At 43.6% G+C, this 12,187-nt stretch overlaps 1 protein-coding gene across 1 annotated transcript in view; it reads right to left on the reverse strand.

Annotated features, from left to right (window-relative positions):
* SRPK3 (SRSF protein kinase 3) overlaps window positions 1–12,187 on the reverse strand; it is a 2,415,720-nt gene that overhangs the window by 1,889,455 nt on the left and 514,078 nt on the right. The gene's annotated exons all lie outside the window — the stretch shown is intronic.

Raw genomic sequence — 12,187 nt, forward strand, 5'->3', positions numbered from 1 at the left:
TATCACAGACAGAAACCCACTGAGTACGGAAAAAGTAATCAGAGACCTAGGGACCCAAGTAGACAGCGACCTCTCATTTGACACCCACGTTGCCAAAGTGGTTAGAAAAACATTCTACCTTGCACACCTCATCATGAAGGGATTCACATCCAGATCCAAGGATGTCATTGTACCCCTATATTCCTCTCTCATCAGACCCATGATTGAGTACAATGCCCCATTTGGTATGTACCTCACCCGGCACTTGCAACAGCTGGAGAGACCACAAAAGTACCTCACCAAAAGGATCAAGGGTCTCCAACATATGTCTTATTATGCCAGACTAAAGAAACTTCAGCTCTATTCAGTAGCATACCGCCTGCTCAGAGGTGATCTCTGCCTGACGTACAAGGCCATGTCCAATCAGGATTTGATGGACATGATCCACCTCAAAAAATCCAAATCCATCAGGACCACGAGAGCTAAAGACTTAAACCTCGGCACAAGTATGAATAGGACATGCTGGAGGGATAGATTCATAACCCAGAGGCTTCCCATGCTTTGGAACAGGATCCCAGTTCGTATTAGGCAGAGCCCCTCACTGACTCTCTTCAAGAGAAATCTTGATGAGTGGATGGGAGATCGAAAGTTTACCCCAGGGGTCACATCTGTGTCACTGCTAGACAGGGGCACAGTAAACTAATTCTATTATATAAGGGGACCTTCATTGTGTCACTACTAGACAGAGGCACAGTATTCTAGATTTATTCTGTACATTTTTGTACCATTTCATGGGGTGGCAAAAGCCACATCACTATGGCTAGGCTTACAAATACCTCAGGGCAGATAGCCTAGTACTATACTATGAAACTATGAAACTATATAAACTGTAGGCCAAAACACTTGGAAATATAGATTTTTAATGAAAATAATGCAAAAAGGATGCAAAAGTATTAGATGATATTATAGGGGATGGAGGTTTGGTGAAAGGAATATTAGTAAAGGTAAAAGAAGTGGTATACACGACAAAAAAGAAGATAAGATACGATTAGTAATGTGATGCAACAAAAACACCTGACCGGCTCAGCCATGAGACAAAGTTGAAGATTTCAGAGGCATACGAGAATGGGGAAAATAGTACTATGTGTAATAAGACTGCATTATGAAAAATCTTTGGTGAATGTTATGCTAAATGGATGAATGGGAAGAGAAATAAAAAGATGAGTTGAACAAGGAAGTCCCTTGAGCCTGTGTCATTTTTGTAGTGGCGATGAATGCAATAATACAAATGTGCACTTGCAGAGTGAGACAAGCAAGATGCTAGACAGAGAAAGGAATTGTAATACCTATGTTAGGAGGGTGGACAAATGGTTAAGGTGTTTGCCTTACAAACACATGGTGCAGGGTTGGAGTCTCACAAGGGATAATTGGCTAGGCTTAAAATGGCTCGCAAGGGCAGTTAGCCTAGTACTAATCTATGAACCTATATATTTGTCATATGTATATGATTTAGTTATTGTGATTAAAAACAAGGTCTGAATAAGTGAAACTGTTGAAGAACTAAAAAAGTACAGCTCTGTAAAATCTTACCATAACAGTAGATGTCCTTCTCTTCACTGTTGAAGTATTCTTTACTATAGAGATTCCCTACAAAGGCCAGCTCGACTTCTGGTCAACATACCAAAGCCTTTTTTTTTTTTAAGAGTATGCTGTACGCCACAAGTATGCTCCCCACATATGGCACATGACATTAAGGCAGCATCCGGAAGTACCATCCTCAGAACTGAAAAGTCCCAGTAGGAATGACAGTCTAAGGAAGGCGAAAGACTAAAAAGCACATCCAGAAGGAGAAAAAGACTGAGGGAGGAGAGAGGAAGTGAATACTGCAACAGTGAAGAGGAGGACATTTACTGTTATGGTAAAGATTTTACACAACTGTACTTACTTACTTCCATATCACTGTTGCAGCATTCTTTACAACAGGGAGAGTGTAAAAGTTCAAAAAAGAAGAGTGGGAGGACGAAAAGCCAAGCAGAGCCCTCCAGGAAGCCATGGAGAATGGTTCTGACAAAAACAGCTCTGGCTCTAGAAATCACATCCAACGTACAGTGCTTATTAAAGATGTGCACAGAAGACCAGACTACTGCCCCAAAAATAGAATTAGTATCTAAACCCTTGAAAAAAGCACCAAAAGAAGCCATGACACAAGTGGAATGAACCTTAACAGAAGAAAAGTCTCTTCCCATGAAAAGAATAGCAAAAAGAAAAGGCTTTATATATCCATGAAGAAATAATTTTCTTGGAAACAGTCAAACCTAAAGACATGGGATGAAAAGAAATAAAAAGCTATTCAAGATTTATGAAATGCTTTAGTTTTATCCAAATAAATACTACAATAGTAAAGAGAAGGACATCTACTGTTATTAAGATTTTATACAAATGTACTTTGTCCTTCCGTATCACTGTTGCAGTATTCCTTACAATAGGGAGAGTGTAAAAGCTCAAAAAAAGAGAGTGGGAGGAGGGAGGAGGAAGAAGGGCCAGCAGAGCCTTCCAAGAAGGCTCGGAGAATGGCCCTGGCAAAACCAGCTCTGGCCCTAGAAATCACATCCAACTTATAGTACTTAGGAAAGGTATGCACAGAAGACCAGATTACTGCCTCAAGAACAGATTTAGTAACTAAACCGTTGAAAAAAGCTCCAGAAGAAGCCACACTCCTAGTGGAATGAACCTTAACAGAAGAAGGAAGGCTCTTCCCATGAAAAGAATATAGCAAAAAGAAAAGGCTTTAAATATCCAAGAAGTAGTAGTTTGTTTGGAAACAGTCAAACCTGAAGACCTAGGATGAAAAGAAATAAAAAGCTGTTAAGATTTACGAAACGCTTTAGTTTTACCCAAATAAATAATATTACAACAGTGAAGAGAAGGAAATCTACTGTTATGGTAAGATTTTATACAAATGTACTTTGTCCTTCTGTATCACTGTTGCAGCATTCTTTACAATAGGGAGAGTGTAAAAGCTCAAAAAAAAAGAGTGGGAGGAGGAAGAAGGGCCAGCAGAGCCCTCCGAGAAGCCTTGGAGAAAGGCCCTGGCAGAACCAGCTCTGGGCCCTAGAAATCACATCCAACTTATAGTACTTAGGAAAGGTATACACACAGAAGACCAGATCTGCCTCAAGAATAGATTTAGTAACTAAACTGCTGAAAAAAGCTTCAGAAGAAGCCACGCCCCTAGTGGAATGAACCTTAACAGAAGGAAGGCTCTTCCCATGAAAAGAATATAGCAAAAAGAAAAGGCTTTAGATATCCAAGTAGTAGTAGTTTGCTTGGAAACAGCCAAACCTGAAGACCTAGGATGAAAAGAAATAAAAAGCTGTTCAGATTTACGAAAAGCTTTAGTGTTATACAAATAATACCAGAGCTGCCTATGCTAATCCGAGATATGTAAAACCTTCTCACTAGCAGACTGCGGAGAAGGGAAAAAAGTGGGTACATGAATGGACTGATTAAAAGACAACTCATTAATCACCTTGGGCATAAAAGAAGGATTAGTATGAAGGGACACCTTGTCCTTGTGGGAAATTAAGAAGGGAGGTACAAATAAGGGCTTGCAGCTCAGACACCCGTATGGCAGAATTAACAGCCAAAAGAAGAACAATCTTGCAAGAACAACACTAAGGAAAATGAAGAAGCAGGTTCAAAAGGAGCCAGAATCAATTTTTCTAAAATAAAATTAAGGTCCCAGGAAGGAGGGCCAGGCTTACTGGGAGGCCTAATGTGAAGGACACCTTTAAGAAACTGTTTGGTCTCAAACCTACAGACTAAATTGGTAGTCAAGGGCAGACGAGCAGTGCTAGTTGACAGGTGGGCCTTAACAAAAGAATATGCCAACCCAGCATTGAGCAATTCATACAAATGAGAAAACCAAAGGAACATCCACAGTAAGCGGATCCAGGTTACGAGGAAGACACCAAACAGAAACCCTCTTCCACTTGGATAAGTAAGCCTTCCTAGTAGTGGGTTTCGTGGCCTCCTGCAGGACTCGAAGCAAGTCCTCAGGGGAAAAAAAAGTGTCTGTAGAGATCAAACCCTATCACCCACAACGTCAGTTGAACTGCAGACAGGTGGGAATGGATGAGAGATCCTTTGTATTGTGTGATTAGGTCCACCCTGTGAGGTAACTTATGAGGACTGGCCTTGGCAAGATGCAGAAGAAGAGGGAACCAATGCTGTCTGGGCCAAAAGGAAGTTACCAACAAGATTTTGGGAGCATTCTGTTTTGTCTTGAACAGGACATTTGGAATGAGATGAAGGGGAGGGGAGGCATAAAGAAACAATCCCCTTACAAGAAAAAAAGAGGGCACCCACCTTCCAGCGCAGAAGGCATTGCGACTCGGGCACTATACAGAGGAAGTTGTCTGTTCAGACGGGAAGCAAATAAATCTACTTGAGTACCCCACTGGTGGACAACATCCAGAAACACATCCCTGTGAAGCATCCACTGGTGGAACAGTATTAAGGACCTGCTCAGAGATCTGCCACTATGTTCTGATCTGAGAGAATGTAAACTGCCTAAAGGGTCACCTGATACTGGGCTGCTAGCTCCCAAACCTGAAGAGCTAACCTGTACAGGAGATAAGACCTTGCCCCCCCCCCCTTGCTTGTTGACATCCATCATCACTGTGGTATTATCTGTTAGAATCTTGAGAGGCCCTGGAAGAAAAAGAGAATGAAAGGCTTGAAGAGCCAGTAAAAGAGCTCTCATCTCTAACACTGATGTAGTCTTTCTTTTGTTGAAGTGACCAAAGACCCTGTACCTACAGAGGGCCGAAGGAGGCCCCCCCATCCCACGCCCTAGGTGTCTGTGAAGAGTTTCTGAGAGGGGATAGGAGGCTGGGTTGAGGCTTATGAATCCACCCACTGAAGTTCCAGCTCGAGGCATGGAAGTAGAAATTCTAAAAGATGAGAATGTTGAAGCTAAATAGACTTTGGAAACCACTGACACATTCTTGTGGAATCTGGCTAGACAGAGCATAGGGATGGCAGAGACCATGCAACACAGAGCCCTCAGAAAATCTCTGGTTGTGATTGAAGCCAGAGGAAGAAGGGATTGAAAGAAAGCAATGAGAGTTAAAGCCTTGGGAGGAGGCATAGATGCAGGTATTGGAGAAGTCTGGATCCTACATCCCACAAAAACATGATCCTAAGAAGGAGTCTGAAATGACTTCTAGAAATTTACAGTAAACCCCAGGTTTTGCAGGAGAGAAATAGTAAAGTAAGATCTCGAGAGGAGGCCTGAATAAGTAGGTCGGTCCAGGTAGGGAAAGACTTGAATCCCCCTTAGCCTGCAGAATACAATTAGAGGAACAAGGCATCTGATGAAGACCCTTGGGGCAGTAGAGAGGCCAAAGGGCAAAGCAGAGAACTGAAAATGCCAGGAAGCAACAGAGAACTGTAAAAACTTCCTGAAAAGGGGATGAATAGGTATACAGATAAGCATCTCTGAGATCCAGAGAAACCAGAAAAGCCTGAGGAAATAGCAGGGAAAATGAGGCATGCAGGGATAGCATCCAAAAGGAAGGACCCTTCAAAAAGGTGTTTAGATGAGAAAGATCCAGAATGGGTCACCAGGTGCCTTCTTTCCTGGGAACCAAAAACAATCTAGAGTAAAAAACCCTTCTCCCTCTGAGGAGTTGGAACTTCTTGAATTGTTCCTTGATCCAATAACCTCTGAAGCACCTCTGGAAAAAAGGCAATTGCTCCTCAACAGCCTGAGGAATGCCCGGGGGGGGGGGTCCAAACCATGTAATAACCCTGGGTGAATTATGGAAAGAACCGAAGAGTCTAAGGGTGACCTTTAACCAAATAGGAAGAGACAAGAAAAGATGCAGAGAAAGAGGAATGGGACTGAGAAGTACAGTTTTGTACCTACCATAAATGTAGATGTTAGAGTGTTCACACTGCTGCAGTCATTACACTTGGGTTATCCTGCCATCAGGCGGTCCCACAGTCGGCCAGAGTTCCAAAGTCTTGGTCTGGAGTCGGTTGCTGTCGCTTCTTCCCTGAAGTCAGTGCGCCAGGGGTATATAAGATGCATCCGACGCCATTTTCGTCCGTTTTTCTTGCCCCAGATGTCAGGTGCCCCCAAGTAGGTAGGCAATACATATTGCTAATAAAAATATACATATAAAATAAAAAACAATACCTTCAGTTACAAGCAAATACACCACAAAGGTTGTATAGGATAGAAAGGTATAGATAAGTCCAGCTAGTTCAGAGGGGATGGAGGGAGGGTAACCTGGACTGCAGCAGTGTGAACACTCTACATTTATGGTAGGTACAAAACTGTACTATGTTCATCGTGTTACACTGCTGTAGTCATTACACTTGGGTAGAATCCCAAAGCTAAGGTTAGGTGGCTGGTCTATAAAGAGTTAGGATTGGCTATTAGGCCCTGCAGAACTGCAGTGGCAAATCCTGCTCTGGATTTAGAGTAGAGAGGCAAGTGGTAATGCTTGGTAAAGGTGTGCACACTGAACTCCAAGTTGCAGCCTCCAAAATTTCCTTGGTAGGTACTCCTCTGAGAAAGGCTGTTGAAGTGGCTGTTGCCCTGGTGGAATGTAGCCTAATGTTATTAGGGACTGATTTTCCATGCTGTGTGTAGCAGTAACGAATATAGTGTCCTATCCATTTGGATATAGTCTGCTTTGAGATAGCCTTGCCCTGTGATCCTGCAGCATATGCTACAAACAGTTGCTCAGTTTTCCTGAAAGCTTTTGTTTTGTCCAAGTAGAAGCGTAGCTGCCTGTGTATGTCCAAAGAGTGCAGAAGTTTCTCCCCTTTATTCTGGGGATTTGGATAAAAAGTTGGCAAATGGATGGTTTGGTTAAGAGCCACACTAGATACCACCTTTGGCATAAAGGTAAGGTTTGTCCTTAAAGAAACCCTGTCCTGATGAAAAATTACAAAAGGTTCCACTGCCATTAATGCCTGTAGCTCTGAGACTCTTTGTGCTGAAGTTACTGCCAGGAGCAGAGCTGTTTTCCATGATAAAAATTTTAGATCCGCTGTATTGGCTGGCTCAAAAGGTGGCAGGGTTAGTTTTTCCAAAACGAAATTGAGGTCCCAAGTTGGTGTTGGTGCTCTCCGGGGCGGTCTCATGTTTTTGCCCCTCTGAGGTACTGCTTTAGCAAGGGATGAGAGAATAAAGGAGGATCCATGTTGTAATGTGCTGAGATGGCAGAGGCGTGAATCTTAATTGATGAGAAGGATAGGCCTTTGTCCAGCATCTCAGTTACGTATTGTAAAATCTGAGGAATTCTGAGTAAGCTTTCCTGGTGCTAGGCCTCCTGGCCTCCAAAATGACACCCATAACAGCTTTAGAGAGAGGTGTTGCCTGTTTGACTAATTAATCTGCCATGCAGCCAGGTTTAGGGTTTTGAGCTGTCCGTGCAGGATCTGATTGTTTTGTTGAGTCAAAGGTGTGGAATTTGAGGCAAAATCCATGGTGGGCCTTGTGCTAAGTTCTTTAAGATTGGGTACCAGTGCTGGCGTGGCCAGTCTGAAGCAATCAAGATCATCTGTGGTTTTTCTTGTCTGGCTTTTAGGAGTACCTTTGAAAGGAGAGGCAGTGGTGGGAAGGCATAAACTTTTAGGCTTTTCCAGCTGAACGAGAGAGCATCCACCACTTTCCATGCTTGTGCATGATACGTCCTTGTGCAGAATTTTTGTAGTTGGCAATTCAGTGGGGAGGCAAAAAGATCTATTTCTGGGCATCCCCATTTTTGCTTTACCATGCTGAAGATTTGTGGATTCAATTTCCATCCGTGAGGGTCCATGATATTTCTGCTTAGATAGTCTGCCAGATTATTTTTCTTTCCTGGCAGGGATTGTGCTTGCAGATGAACTTGATATGTTAGAGCTGTGTTCCACAAGGTCATGGCTTGCCTGCATAGGAAATAAGAAAGAGTGTCCCCTTGCTTGTTTATGTACCACATTACTGCGGTGTTGTCTGTCTTTAATAATAATTTTCATGGATGCAGAAGGTCCTTGAAAGCTGTTAGGGCATTTTGAATAGCCAACATCTCTTTTTGATTGATGTGAAGGTGCATTTGGTCTGTGGTCCACTTGCCCTGAATGCATTTTCCTGCCATGTGTGCTCCCCAGGCGTAATCCGAAGCATCTGTTGTTAGAGTCTGCCTGGCTGTGGGTAGGGTAAAAGGCTGACCCTTGTTTAGGTGACATGCCTGGGCCCACTATCGAAACTCCTGTTGTAGGCAGGGAATCATTGGTATTACTGCTTCTAAACTGTGAGAGTGTTGATTCCAAACACTTTTTAGGTACCATTGTAATTTCCTCATAAGCAGTCTGGCATATGGTATTAGTAGTATGCAGGATGCCATGAATCCCAGGGCCTGCAGAATTTTTCTTGCAGGGAGATGGGACTTTTTTGCCATTAATTGAAAATATTGAGTTAGTTGAACTTGTTTGTCTGGCGTGAGATAAGCCATCTGGGCCGTTGTATTTAAGCTGACACCCAGGAATGTAATCTGTTGTGAGGGCACTAGTTTTGACTTCTTTTCGTTTACTGTGTACCCTAGAGAAATTAGCAACCTTTTTACAAACGCCAGATGCTGTAGAAGAATGTCCTTTGTCTCTGCTTGAATGAGGCAGTCGTCCAGGTATGGGTATATTTGAATTCCTTTTTGTCTGCAAAATGCAATTACTGGTGCCAGTCACTTTGTAAAGACCCTGGGCGCAGTAGATAAGCCAAAGGGCAGTGCAGAGAATTGGTAGTGCATTGTACCAGCTTTGAATCTGATAGGGGCATGCAGGTATGCCTCTTTGAGGTCCAGAGTAACAAGCCAAGTCTTCTTGCCCAGCATGGGTAGAAGCTGCTGTAATGTTAACATTTTGAATTTCAGAATATCCAGGTAAGTATTTAGAATTGAAAGGTCTAGTATGGACCTCCAGGCCTTGTCCTTTCTGGGGACCAGGAAGAGTCTTGAGTAAAATCCTTGTCCTTGTTCCTGTTGTGGTAATTTCTGAATTGCTCTCATGTCCAAGAGGGTTGAAATTAGTTTTTATGCCTCTGCCCATTGATTTTGTGGCAGGTCTGGCATTCCTTTTAGCCTTGGTAAAGTATGAAAGTGGAACTTGTAACCTTGAGACACAATATTCAGAACCCATTTGTCTTGGGTGATTGTTTGCTAGTTTTGAGAAAAAAGTGCTAGTTTTCCCCCTAAGGGGGCTGCCAAAAGGGAAGTGCTTGGCGTACGAAGGGGGAAGTCATTGGGACTGTTTCCTGTAAGGTTGAGACATGTCCTCACCTCCTTTTGGGGTTGAGGGGTCCCACTGTCATAGTCTGCTAGAGCCTTGTGGTTGAGATCTGCCTCTAGGGTGTCTGTATCTGCCTCTCTGTGGTCTGTCTGACACTGGAAAGGGCCAATTTCTGCTAAATCGAGGTGGCTGTACCTTAAGAAATCCTTGACTGTTTGCATAGATTTAGCTTTATCCTCCATTTTCTTTAACACCTCTTCTGCCTTAACACCAAACAAGGTATCATGCTGTAAAGGAGCATCCAATAATTTTGCCTTAACACGATCAGGTCAACTCTATTCTTTTAACCAAGCATGTCTTCGAATCACAGAACCTGTAACTGCGGCTCTACAAGAGGCCTCTAAAGAATTAAAACCACATTGCAGAGTACGTTTTCCCACCTGTTCAACTGCATGCAACAAATCCTGCATTTCTTTACAGTCAGGAGCTTCTGAGCTTGCAAGCATTTTCTGTTTTAACTGAGCCATTAAAAATTGTTAGTACTTAAGCATGTGAAACTGGCAATTTAAAGCCCTTACTGCTAAAGTTGCAAAAGTGTAAACTTTCTTCCCCATCTAGCCAAAGCTCTGGAATCTCTGTCAGAGGGTACTGGATTTTTTGCAATGGAAGCCTTAACCCCTTTTGGACCCTGGGAAATAGTTTCTGGGTCAGAAGAAGGGTTTTTATAAAGAAACTTGTGAGAGTCAGGGACTCTATAATATCTATATGGCTTGGCTGGTGCAGGGGGGCAAAGAATCAGGAGATAAGTTGGATTCAGAGAACACATCATCCACAATATCTAGCACAGGCGGAATAGCCAGGGGCCTGTGCTGAGGCAATAAAAGGAAATCCCCGAGTCTTTTCTTGGATTCTGAATAATCCTGACTTTCCCAATAGAAATGCTCCCTCATGGTATGTAAAGTTTCCCCAAAAGAATAATCCTCAGGAGGAGAGGCTGAAGGGATAGATTCTTCAGCATCAGAGTCCTCATAGGGGGGTAGAGAGTATCCCTGGTCTGAAGAGGAATCAGAGGAAATGGAAACCTGATCAGAGGAATCATAGTCTGTATCCTGCCTAGGCCTTTTCTCAGGAGGGGGATGGGAACCCCTGATTAGAGTAATGAGGTCTTCGGCCATTTTAAGCATCTATTTCTTAGGCATGGAGGACTGTCCAGGAGAATGCTGTACTTGCTGCTTTGTCTGTAATGGTACTTTCGTCTTGGCTGTTGCTTTAACGGTAAGTTGTGAAGGTCTTAAAATACCCTCAGAAGCCGATGCCTGCTCAGCGGCTCCGGACCCATCTGAGGGATTACTTTCCATAGGCCCAATACCTTGAGTTTCCAGAGGCCTAGTTGTCTCTACGTGGGAGTCGGAGGCGGCCTGTGGCTCTGAGATAGCAGGTGTCAGGTGCTGTGAAAGCGCCTCACTGAGAACCGGTGACTGGCCTAGAAGAGGTTTCATCGGTTTTGGACCTCGGATGCCTGTCTTTATCCTTGTCTTTGCGTTTTTTCGAAATTGCGGTCGTCGGTTGATCCAACGGCATAGTATAATTGAACCTTCGGCCAAAGTAGTGCAAAGCAAAATCAAAACGTCTTTTTATAGTGCATTTGTTAAATCTAGCACAAAACCGACAACTAGTGACGTCGTGATCAGGGCCTAGGCATGGAATACAGTAAGAGTGGAAGTCCTTATGAGGTATTTGCTTCCCACAAGAAATACAATTATTAACGTTTTCTGACATCGGACTGAGGCAAGAAAAAAGTTTCCCCAATGGGGTACTTATCTTTATTGAAAACTTCGGATCTGAAATTCGACTTCGAAAATCTCAGCAGTCGGCCGATCGGCACTTGCGAACTGCTTCTGCTTCGGGCACCGCGCGGCAAGAAGGACTGAAGAAAATGGCGTCGGATGCATCTTATATACCCCTGGCACACTGACGTCAGGGAAGAAGCAACAGCAACCGACGCCAGACCAAGACTTTGGAACTCTGGCAGACTGCGGGACCGCCTGACGGCAGGATGACCCAAGTGTAATGACTGCAGCAGTGTAACACGAACATCAGGATAGTAAGACAGCACCTGGTTTGTCTGGAAAAGTAGGCGTCTGAGTAGTAGTAGTTTGGGAAGCCTTAGTAGGGGGAGCCCTTCTACCACTTTTCCTACCTTTGTGGGAAGGACGAAACTGTCTCCTAACAAAAGCAGGCTTATTAGGATAATTCCTCTGAAACTTGGCACAGGAGAAACAAAAATACATTTCAGCTCCTGTATGGCCTTGCCTTTTTCTTGCAGGGACTTAAAGATTCTGCAGTAGTAGCAGCACCAAAGAAATGCTTATTGTCCAGAGAAGCATCCATCAGCTTAGCCTTAATATCATCAAGTAAAGGCTGCAATCCTCAAAACAGACTCAAAAGCAGCCACCCTAGATGAAGCATCAGCTGCACAATAGCTGTATTTAATGGAATAGCAGGCCACTTGGTAGGATGTCCCAAGCAAGGATAGGGCAGAGGCCTTCCCCTCAGATTCAGGAAGATCAGAAATAGCCTGACACGCATGAGATAGACCAGCCAAAACATATCTAGTCATATGTGTCTGACAATTAATATCTCTAAATGCCAGGGTAGCAGAAGTATGCACCTTCTTACCCAGTCTCTCTATAGTCCTGCTATCCTCATCTGATGGCAGCAATTTAGTGGAAGGGAACAATTTGGAAGACTTATCTGAAGCCACAAACACCACAGAGGGGTCAGCAAAGGGACACTTATAAAACCTATCAGTTTTTTGGAAGCAGGGGGTTTAGAATCAGGAGCCTGAGAAGCAGTAGAAAAGGCATCCAGCAAGGCAGCAAGAACTGGAGGAACAGCAGAGGGCCTAGGGGACTCCATTTGCAAAAAC

The sequence above is a fragment of the Protopterus annectens genome, chromosome 8.part0 (genome assembly GCF_019279795.1).
Source record: "Protopterus annectens isolate FY-2018-M chromosome 8.part0, PAN1.0, whole genome shotgun sequence".
In the NCBI taxonomy this organism is placed as follows: Eukaryota; Metazoa; Chordata; order Ceratodontiformes; family Protopteridae; genus Protopterus; species Protopterus annectens.